Source organism: Temnothorax nylanderi, unplaced genomic scaffold (genome assembly GCF_030848795.1).
Source record: "Temnothorax nylanderi isolate EJ_2023f unplaced genomic scaffold, tnyl_v1.0 TNYL_tig0951_pilon, whole genome shotgun sequence".
Taxonomy (NCBI): Eukaryota; Metazoa; Arthropoda; class Insecta; order Hymenoptera; family Formicidae; genus Temnothorax; species Temnothorax nylanderi.
The window spans coordinates 33,125-45,353 of record NW_027250013.1 but is presented as its reverse complement, the minus strand read 5'-3'; the positions used below and the strand labels follow the sequence as shown (position 1 = coordinate 45,353).

Here is a 12,229-nt window from a genome sequence, read left to right as displayed (position 1 = left end):
GGTAACAAAAAAAGGAGGGTTTCGACTTGTTTTATCATAAATGGGACTTCTTAAGCTTTAAAATGAGATGTCAATTATTACTCTACGATTATTAGTTTCGAAGATATAAACGTTCAAAGTGTGACATGTTTTCGTTGCATCGACAAGAAATTTAGCTAAACTTTATAACGCTACTGTATCGAAGAAGTAAGAAGTGGAGGGTTCCGACTTGTTTTATCATAAATGGGACTTCTTAAGCTTTAAAATGAGGTGTTAATTATTATTCTACGATTATTAGTTTCGAAGATATAAACGTTCAAAATGTGACATGTTTTCGTTGCATCGACAAGAAATTTAGCTAAACTTTCTAACGTTACTGTATCAAAGAGGTAAAAAATGGAGGTTTCGGACTTGTTTTATCATAAATGAGACTTCTTAAGCTTTAAAATGAGATGTCAATTATTACTCTACGATTATATTATTAGTTTCGAAGATCTAAACGTTCAAAGTGTGACATGTTTTCGTTGCATCTACAAGAAATTTAGCTAAACTTTCTAACGCTACTATATCGAAACGGTAACAAATAGAGAGTTCAATCTTGTTTTATCATAAATGGGACTTCTTAAGCTTTAAAATGAGATGTCATTTATTATTCTACGATCATTAGTTTCGAAGATATAACGTTCAAAGTGTGACATGTTTTCGTTGCATCGTCGCGTTGCATCGTTGCATCCGTGGATACCCCCCCTACCGCGGAAAAAGACGTAGTTCTACGTCAAAAAATATAATTTCATAATTACCCAGATAGCACAGTGACGTTAAATGACGTATAGTTCCGTCATAGTGCCGTCATAATGCCGTCAATATACACGAAAGACGTGTCATTGGCGGCATTATGACGGCATTATGACGGCATTATGACGGAATTAATTGTCACTGTGCTATCTGGGTATTAAAAATTAATATTTTTTAATATGTACGCATAATCCTTTTATTATAAACAATTTACATTGGAATTATTAAGTATAATAGTTTTCGTATATAAAATGAAAATGTATATCACTATGAAATTTTTCTGATAAAAAATCTATTTTTGCATAAAATATATTACCAAGATCAGTATATCAATCAATCAATTCTTTATTCTCTCTCCTTCCGGGGTTGGAAGGCGTTTTTTTCAGGAAAACGTTCCTAAAAACCTTTACACTTATACATTCAATCATTAAACACATATCATATAACATTTTACATGGCGTTTTACAGGGACGTACCCAACTCTTTACATATATACCTTTAACCCAACTTATTCCAAACTTGGCCTTTGGGCGACCTTACAATACTACTATTACCCTCCCTACCCCTTCTAGTGCCTTCCCTCCGTCCCCTCCTCTTGGTCCGCTTCGTCCTCGTCCGTGCCCATCAGCAGTTTTTCCTCCATCCTCTCCGCGATCTCGTCTTCCGCCGACCTCCTTGTCCTCCCACTTTCCCCCTCTTTCTTTTCCTTTCTCTTTTCCCTCTCCTTTCCTTCTTTGATCCTTTCCTCCACCGACTTATCTTCATCTATCTTCACCTTCATTCTGCTTCCCTCTTTCCTCCTTGCTTCCATTACTTTCCGCCTATCTTTCTCACTTCCCATCTTTTTCCTCTCCTCCTGCGGTATCTGAAAACAAAAATAATTTATTTATTCCCTCTGATTAGCTATCACTGTGCTCGCTTGCCTTCTTCTCCTTTCCAAGTCCGCCATCCATTTCTCTCCTTCACCCTTGCTGTCTAGTATTCTTTTAATTCTTTCGCTAATTCCTTCCAATTCTTCTCCTTCTTCTCCTCTTGTGCACCATTCTAAAACATGCTCCCATGACTCTGCCTCCGCGCCACATATTCTGCAGCATGTTTTTTCCATTGGCTCCCAGTATCTTCCACTTCTCATCTCATTTCCTAATTTGAATCTCGCTATTCTAATCATAGACTTTTCTTTCCCTTTTCTCTCCAGGTATTCAGTCCTCCTGTTTTCTACTACCTCCTTGTACCATTTGTTGTACCTTGACTCTCTTATCCTTTCGTCTCTCTCTTGAATCTGAATGTCCTTGTCTCTTTTTGTTAAATCTTCAATGCTGCTCCATCCCTCCCCTCTTTTCCTTTTTATCTCCTCGACTGCATATCCTCTTCGCTCGTAAAAACTCCTTCTTTCCTCTTCCCATTTTGATTTTTCCTTCCTTACCTTCTCTCTTATTTCCTTCCAGCACTCTCTTGCAATCTCGTTTCCTTCTCCTCTCTCCAATTTTTCTTCGTACTTCATCGCCCTTTTACCAGCACTTATTCTCATCTTGTCTCTCTTAGTTTCCTCCCTCAGCATATATCCAGGTGTGCTCCAGTCCAGGCCCAATGTCCACCTTATATACCTTTCGTGCATTTTTTCAATTTTCTCTCTCTCTCTCTTTCCATCCTCACACCTCTGCTCCGTATAAAGCTATGCTTGCTACCAGCGAATCGTATAACACTTAATCCTTCTTATCCAGTCTCCTCCAAATAACCATTTTCCTATTCCCCATACCTGTCTCATTGCTATGGTAGCTTTCCTTACTCTTTTGTCTATATGCGCCTCCTGCCCTCCGTTCTTTTGGAATGTGTAGCCTAGATAGCAGAATTCCTTCACCTCTTCTTACCAAGATCAGTAAAGACGAATATTAAAGATAGATACAAATCCTCTTAAAATTCATTTTGATGTTTTCAATTAAAAGTATATTAATTATTCAATAACAAATAAATGTTACATTATTTATATAATAACCCCTTTGAAAGTTTACTTACTTTGAGGGAATAATTTCCTGCTGGTTGCAGATTCACGTACCGACTTTAGTGATGTACATGTTGGTGATTGTTTATTATTGCACATTTCCATATAGTTTTGTTTTTCTCTTAACTTGTGCAACTCAACATATTTTTCTTTTAGTTCTTGTTCTCTTTTTTTATAACATTCTGTAATTTCTCATTCTCTGCTTCCAAAGTTTTTATTTTAGTATAGCAAATATCCACTTTGTTTAAAAGTTCGTTCTTTTTATTGATTTCTAAATCAGATGTTTCTTCTTGTGGGTTTTTTGTAACGAATTTATTTATGCTTTTGCTACTTTCAAAGGTCAATGTGACACTGTTTAACGCATCAAGTTTTTTTTGTATTATAAGATTACTACAATAGATTTTAAGGGAACGGGCCTGGAAAAATTAGCGGGGAAAGAAGACCCTGTTGAGCTTGACTCTAGTCTGGCACTGTAAGGAGACATGAGAGGTGTAGCATAAGTGGGAGATGGCAACATCGCCGGTGAAATACCACTACTTTCATCGTTTCCTTACTTACTCGGTTAGGCGGAGCGCGTGCCCCGAGGGCTTCGTGCCCCGGCGGTCACGGTGTTCTAGAGCCAAGCGTGTCAGAGTGGCGTGAGCGAAGCGCGGGCTCAAAATCTATTCCTCTCTCCCCAAACTCACCCATTAATTAGGAACACCAATAAAACCCCATAAAAACCCCAATTTTTAACCCCATAGTAGCCATCCCCATAAAATTAGTAATCTTTTGGTACCAGTTTCATCAAAATCATCAATAAAAAATTAGAAAAATTTTGGCACCGCTTTCAAGAAAATCGATCCATTAATAAAAAATTATCCATTAATGAAAAATTAAACTTATCCTCCAAAAATTAAATTCTATTATGTTCTATAGTTCTTTCTTCGCCTATTTCATATATAATTCTTTAAGATTCGGTCAATTAATGCCCGAAAAATTGGAAAAATTTCGGTACCGGGTTCCAAAAAGATCGGTAACGAAAAATTGTACGCTTTATAGCACTCCCCGGAAAATTCTACCCCTGTTTCATATATAATTCTTTGAGATTCGGTTAATTATTTCCCGAAAAATTGGAAAAATTTCGGTACCGGGTTCCAAAAAGATTGGTAACGAAAAACTGTACGCTTTATAGCACTCCCCGGAAAATTCTACCCCTGTTTTATATATAACTCTTTGAGATTCTGTCAATTATTTCCCGAAAAATTTGAAAAATTTCTGATACCGGTTTCCAAAAAGATCGGAAACGAAAAATTATACACTTTATGGCACTCCCCGGAAAATTAGAAAAATTTTTGCACCGGTTTAAAGAAAATCAAAATTTTTCAAATCTTTCGAGAAATAATAAGTATTAATGGACCGATTTTTTTGAAACCAGTGCCAAAATTTTTTTTAATTTTTGGAAGATAAGTTTAATTTTTCATTAATGGATAATTTTTTTGAAACCGGTTTCCAAAAAATCGGTAACAAAAATTATACACTTTATAGCAATCCCCGGGAAATTCTACCCCTACTTCATATACAATTCTTTGAGATTCGGTCAATTAATTCCCGAGAAATTGGAAAAATTTCGGTACCGGCTTCCAAAAAGATCGGTAACGAAAAATTATACATTTTATAGCAATCCCCGGGAAATTCTACCCCTACTTCATATACAATTCTTTGAGATTCGGTCAATTAATTCCCGAGAAATTGTAAAAATTTCGGTACCGGCTTCCAAAAAGATAGGTAACAAAAAACTATACACATCATGGCACTCCCCGGAAAATTCTACCCCTATTTCATATACTTTTGGTAAAAATTCGGTCCACTAACGAATGAGTAGTTCGCGGTCAGACCAGTGATGCAAGTTCTGACTACGAGCACCCACGGTGCTCTTGGAGTGGGGGAACGCCACTACAAGCGCGCGCCGTGTCCGTGTGACGCTCCGCGCTCGGCTCTGCTCGGGTCTTAGAGACGAGCAGACATATCTCCTTTCCACCAAGGCAGCCATGAGGCGACGCGCGACGCGTTCCGCGTTTCTGTTACGTTGCTTCCGTAATGCTGTTTTAAATGCTAGATTTTACAGATGTATTTTCCAATAACTCTCGTCAGTCGCTAAATGTATCTCAGATATATTAAAATAATACTTTTCTAACTTCTTCATATGTTTAATATAAATTTCTTCCCAATAATTCCCTATAATTGTATATAATTATTAGACATGTATAAAATATTTTTCCTTATAAAATAAGAGAATAAATATAATTTAACAAATAATATACATAAATCTTGTAACATATTTAAGAACATAAATACATATTTATGTATTTATGTTCTTAAATATGTTACAAGATTTATTTTGGTCGTAGTTAACTTATATTAATATAAGTTTACTATATAATAATATGATACATATTATTATATCATACATATTAATGACGTACAGAAATGAATAATATTAAAGACACATAATAGTTGTAATAATAGAATATATATATATATATATATATATATATATAATATATACACACATTTATATACATATATGCATACATACATTTATAAATAGTTAAATGTTCTCTATATTGCACAATACATAACATTACAAATAGAATTATATAATTCTTCTGTCGTGAATTATAGATTGTCTAAAGTGGCCTTTACACTCTAGAAATACCAATAATTTTTTACTATTTCGATTTTTAAAACTAATATTCCATTGATCATGTTAAAGACCCAATAAATAGAATAAATTTTTTTCATTAGAATATAAAGAATTCTATTTTCACAATAAAAAAGAGAATATTAAATTCAAAAATAGAAACGGTCGAAAATAACTATTGGTATTTCTAGTGTGAAATCGGAAAAAAGTGAACATGCTTTACTTAATATAATATTAAAAATAATATATTTATAGTAAAAGTATTTCTGAAAACATCTGAACTATTATGACAACTGCAGCCAATTTTTGAATTTAACACAAGAAGTATGTCATAATAAAATAGATATAAATAACTTTTTTTACATTTTTTTATACAGTGGGCATAAAATAGGGAATGCTTTACGACTTTGCCAAGAAAAATATTCTATTTAAAGAATGTCTAGTTAATTCTATTTAAAAGTATAATTTTGTGGGCAAAATAATGTAAAGCAATTAAAAAAACCATTTTAAAGGACAAAACTTTCATTTTTACCTTTTTTAATATCCTAGAAAAACTAATATGAAATACGTACAATGCGTCCATACATTCAATGTGCGTTGAGTATCTCGTCAAATAATAGTTTGTTCTCCTTATCAATGACTATTTTTTACATTTTTTTATTAATTACAATATGTAATATATATTGTAATACATATTTATGTTGTAATACATTACATTTTTTTTGCAAAAACACATTGCAATTATAAAATAATGTATTTTCTTTTTCCTTCAAATACACATTTATAAATTTTTCTACATTTGTTATCCACATACTAAAGCAATTTTAAAGATAACTTTATATTTTATTGTTATTTTTTTTTTTAGAAAGGAGTACCAATATTCAATTATCTTTATTCACTCCCCTTCCGGGGTTGGAAGGCGTTTTTTTTTAAGTAAAAACGTTCCCAAAAACCTTTACATCTTTCCAAACCTTTGCAATACATTTTAATACATCCTCATTGGCGTTTTGTAGGGACGTACCCAACCCTGTACATTCCCGTCTTTTAACCCGACCTGGCCATAGTGACCTTACATTTCGTTTTCCCCTCCCTTCGTCCTCCCTCCGGCCCCCTCCTTCCGCCTCCTTTGCTTCAGCCACCTCTCTGCTTCCTTCCTTTCGGCTATTGCTCTTCTCCCTTCCTTCCGTCTCTCTCTCTCCTCTCACTCGCCGTCTTCCCTCCGTTTTGTTCTACCCTCGCTCTGAAACAAATTGCGTTATACCTTCATCCTATTCACATCTCCTCCTCCTCTCCCTTTCCACTGCCATTTCTCTCTCCGTCTCCCTTCCTCTCTTGTTTCCATTTTACATCCCTCCTACACTTCCTTTTCCCTCCCCTTTCCTCCGGCACCCCTCATTCCTCCTCCCTCCACTTTCTCCCGATCCGCGTCTCTCTGCCTCCCTCCTTCCTGTCAGGCCTCTTCTCTTACTTTCCCTTCCTATCCTCCTCTTCCTCTCCCGACTCCATCAGCACTTATCTATTCTCTCTGATTAGCTATCATTGTGCTCGCTTGTCTTCTTCTCCTTTCCAAGTCCGCCATCCATTTCTCTCCTTCACCCTTGCTGTCTAGTATTCTTTTAATTCTTTCGTTAATTCCTTCCAGTTCTTCTTCTTCTTCTCCTCTTGTGCACCATTCTAAAACATGCTCCCATGACTCTTCCTCCATGCCACATATTCTACAGCATGTTTTTTCCATTGACTCCCAGTATCTTCCACTTCTCATCTCATTTCCTAATCTGAATCTCGCTATCCTAATCATAGACTTTTCTTTCCCTTTTTTCTCCAGATATTCGGGTCTCCTATTTTCTGTTATCTCCTTGTACCACTTGTTGTACCTTGACTCTCTTATCCTTTCATCTCTCTCTTGAATCTGAATGTCCTTGTCTCTTTCTGTTAACTCCTCAATGCTGCTCCATCCCTCCCCTCTTTTCCTCTTTATCTCCTCGACTGCATATCCTCTTCGCTCGTAAAAACTTCTTCTTTCCTCTTCCCATTTCGATTTTTCCTTCCTGACCTTCTCTCTTATTTCCTTCCAGCATTCTCTTGCAATCTTGTTTCCTTCTCCATTCTCCAATTTTTCTTCATACTTCATCGCCCTCTTACCAGCACTTATTCTCATCTTGTCTCTCTTAGTTTCCTCCCTCAGCATATATCCAGGCGTGCTCCAGTCCAGGCCCAATGTCCACCTTATATACCTTTCGTTCATTCTTTCAATTTTCTCTCTCTCTTTCCATCCCCACACTTCTGCTCCGTATAAAGCTATGCTTGCTACCAGCGAATCGTATAACTTAATCCTTCTTATCCAGTCTCCTCCAAATAACCATTTTCCTATTCCCCATACCTATCTCATTGCTATGGTAGCTTTCCTTACTCTTTCGTTTATATGCGCCTCCTGCCCTCCGTTTTTTTGGAATGTGTAGCCTAGATAGCAGAATTCCTTCACCTCTTCTATTTCTTCTTCCTTCCATCTCCACTTTACTTTCTTCATTTTACCTCCCCCCCTTCCTAAATCTCATTATCTTTGTTTTCCCTACGTTCACTCTTAGCTTCTTTCTGTCAAAGTATTTTTCCAATATTTTCAGCATTCTTATCATCTCCTCTTCGTCCTCTGCTATAGCTACTATGTCATCCGCGTATGCTAATGTCCAGAATTTTATTTTCCCTACTACTACCCCTCCGTCTTGTCCCTTTCTCATTGTCTCCTCTATATCTGCCAGCAGCAGTATGAAGAGCAAAGCGCTCAGTGGGCATCCTTGCCTAACTCCCTTGACCGTCCAGAAGCACGATCCTTGTTCTCCCTTTACCCTCACTACGCATCTTGTCTCCTTGTATAGGTCTTCTATCCTTGCCCTCAGCTGTTCACTGATTCCTTCTCTTTTCATTACTTCCCATATTTTTTTCTCTGTCCACGGAGTCGAATGCTGCCTTCAGATCTATAAATTCTGCTACCAGCTTCCCTTTTTTCTTGCTCATAGCTCTTCCGATCACGTAGTTCAGTGCATATATGTTTTCCATTGTTCCTTTCCTTTTTCTAAATCCTGTCTGTGTTTCTGGTAGTATCCCCTTCTCCTCTACCTTTCTCTAGCCTCTTAGCCAATATTGCTGCATATATTTTATAACTTGTGTTCATTAGTGTCACCCCTCTGTAATCTTGTGCTTCTCTTCCTTCTCCTAGAAAGGAGTACCATTTGATCAGATTTTGTATATGTATATCTGCATTTGCGCATTGATATCTTGCATTCACTGTTACTCAGTCTTAAATTGACTGAATCCATTCTTGTGCAACATCCACTGATGATTAAGCGTTGGTTCCCATACTTTTTCAAATTGAGAATAAAGACTAAATTCTCTTCAAAATACAATTTCTTGAAATCCACAAAAGGCCATAGATGAAGAGCACAAATTGTTTTCTTCTTTTTCTTCTTCTTCTTCACTCCGTTCTGTCACTCCGGAGTAAGGCAGAGTAAAGCGTGCAAATAACCCACAGCTCTCAGCACTATTATTTATTTTATAAATTTGTTGCGTCTAAGCTTGCTCGCCATGAATACGACGTGCCAGTTGGATATCTTTTGGCATGATGGTAACTCGCTTAGCGTGAATAGTGCACAAGTTCGTGTCTTCGAAAAGACCTACAAGGTACGCCTCGTTAGCTTCTTGGAGAGCCATCCAGCAAAACTTTGGAAACGGAGGTCAGTCTTGAAATCCTGAGCGATCTCACAGACGAGTTGGTGGAATGGCAATTTACGGATCAATAATTCTGTACTTTTCTGATAATGACGGATTTCACGAAAGGCGACGGTGTCGGGCAACAGTGAGGTTTTTTCATATCACCGGTCGGGGCACTCTTCCTCGCAGCTTTAGTGGCCAACTGTTTCCGGGGCACCTTTCCTCCGGTCGACTTACGAGCAGTCTGCTTAGTATGTGTCTTCGTAACGGTCAACTATCGATATGCGTCCAGCAGTATACGAGCGAAGCTCCTTGTCAGATTGAATTAGATCGACGCCCACAATAGCCCACAGCTGTCGAGCCAGTCAATGGAGTTGTCATCTTGAAGCAAACTGGCTTACTTAACTTTTATTTTGGAGTTTTACATCCTGGGCTACATGTTTTGCTAGGCTGGTGAGACTAATCTCCCCATCCTTTAAGTCTTGCAAGTGGAATGCTTCTTTCGCCGAATCCGCCGTTCCGTATAAAATCTATTCTTCATCACCATTGTAGACTTCACCCGTAGCCTTGGGTAAGGGGACTGTGTTATTCCCTACAGCACTAGGACTCCGGTAGAACTTAATAAAATGTCGTCTTGTTTTTCATCTTCGTAAAGCATAATGTTTACTCATTGATTGCTTCTTGCTTTCTTCGGTATTTTTCTGTTTCTTAAAATGTTGATGAAGTTGTATTTTGTGTGTATTTTTTGCAGACGACATTAATGTCGGCGGTACTCGTTGTTTTCAGAAAAATGTAAAATTAACTTTAAAATCGCATTTGGTAAAATTATTCTTTGAAAAATATAATAAAAAATGTTTTTAAGAACTTTATATTTTCTTAGAATTGCAATGAAATTTGCAATAAAAATTATACTTCAATAGACTACAAAACATGCATTCTTTAAATATATTTTTGGCCAGAAAGAATATCTTAATAATAACACAGCCCCACAAAAAAATTTTTTTTTCTGTCCGGCGGACCGGACTAGTCAATTCTTACGTATTTTTGGTCGCTGAATCCGAATCCGAGGTCAGAATTCAAAAGTTGGTTCGTGTTTTTTTTCTAATCTCAAAAAACATACTTTTTTAGTACATTTTGAGCCGTAATGAAAAAGCGCGAGCTAGTTTCGAAATTCTGACCGTGGATTCGGATTCAAAAGCTTGAATTACATAACAATTGACTAGATTTTTTAATACAAAATGGCAGATCCAATATGGCGGACCCAATACGGCGGATGTTTTTTCAAATTGATCCGATTCGCTTGAAACTTGGTACTCGGGGGTTTTTGTGGTCGCTGAGTACGAATCTGATGTCAGTTTTCCAAAATTCAAAATGGCAGATCCAGTATACCCGATGAGTTTTTGAAAATTGACCAGATTCGCCTAAAATTTGTTACTCGAGGGTTTTTGGGGTCGCTGAATACGAATCTGACGTCATATCATAACATAATCAAACTGAAAATGCAGTTTTTCCCACATGACTCTGAGAAAGTACAAATCTTATATATTTGACGTCCAAGACCACAATAGTCAAAATATATCCACCCTGGCGAAAATGAGAAGTTTCATAAACGTTTGTTTGATGTTTACGTGAGCGTTTGCGGAAGTTCGTTGAGAGTTTAGAAACGGTCAGTAAAGAGTTCGTAGAGCGGAAATTGCAACGCTGCAGCGTTTGAAAGGCGTTTGTATATAGTGTTTTTGAGAGTTTGCACAGCGTTTACATGACGTATGACGTTTGCTGAGAGTTCTTTAAAACATTTAGAGATCCTCTGTTAAGCGTTTAGGCTGCATTCGGAAACGTCACCCGGGTACACATGGGTATACTCCCTTCTCCTTCTAACTCGCTGAGATAGAAAGAGAAGGGAGTATACTCGTGTGCACTCGGGTGACGTTTTCGAACGCAGCCCTGATAAGTCGAAAGCGTTTGCTTTCATCATTGAAAACTGCGTGCAGCCTCTATTGAGCTTATGGCCCTAAGCAGAATGGCTGTCTTGGCAATGTTTTATGCCTTAAGTCTTTGTCCCTAAGTTATGCCTTAAGTCTTGGACCTAAGTCGTCTACAGACGATTCCGAGCATTGTTAGCGGCATTGTTAGAAGAACGTTTGCTGAACGGAGGGAAAACGCTTGTGTTACGGAGTCGGGAAAAGCGTTTCTTGGGCGTCTTTAAGCCGTTTGCGTTAACGCCTTACAAATCGTTCACTGCGCCTCTACAATTCGCCATCAGAAGAGCGTTTGCTGAACGGATTAAAAACGCTTGTCTTACGGCGTTGGGAAAAGCATTTGCTAAACGTTTGAAAAATCTGACAGCAAACTCTCTGCACGCAGCGTTTACTGAGCGTTCTCTGAAAAGCGTTGCCTCAGCTTTTCAGAACTTTCATGAAACGTTATATACAGCGTTTTAATAGAGGCTGCACGCAGTTTTCAATGATGAAAGCAAACGCTTTCGACTTATCAGGGCTGCGTTCGAAAACGTCATCCGAGTGCACACGAGTATACTCCCTTCTCTTTCTATCTCAGCGAGTTAGAAGGAGAAGGGAGTATACCCGTGTGTACCCGGGTGACGTTTCCGAATGCAGCCTAAACGCTTAACAGAGGATCTCTAAATGTTTTAAAGAACTCTCAGCAAACGTCATACGTCATGTAAACGCTGTGCAAACTCTCAAAAACACTATATACAAACGCCTTTCAAACGCTGCAGCGTTGCAATTTCCGCTCTACGAGCTCTCTACTGAGCGTTTCTAAACTCTCAACGAACTTCCGCAAACGCTCACGTAAACATCAAACAAACGTTTATGAAGCTTCTCATTTTCGCCAGGGTGGATATACTTTGACTATTACCGTCTTGGACGTCAAATATATAAGATTTGTACTTTCTCAGAGTCATGTGGGAAAAACTGCATTTTCAGTTTGATTATGTTATGATATGACGTCAGATTCGTATTCAGCGACCCCAAAAACCCTCGAGTAACAAATTTTAGGCGAATCTGGTCAATTTTCAAAAACTCATCGGGTATACTGGATCTGCCATT

General features: G+C 37.6%; 1 pseudogene; it reads right to left on the bottom strand.

The window, feature by feature from the left end:
• Nucleotides 1-9,020: 9,020 nt before the first annotated feature.
• LOC139786079 (histone H3-like) lies at nt 9,021-9,542 on the bottom strand (annotated as a pseudogene).
• Nucleotides 9,543-12,229: the final 2,687 nt, after the last annotated feature.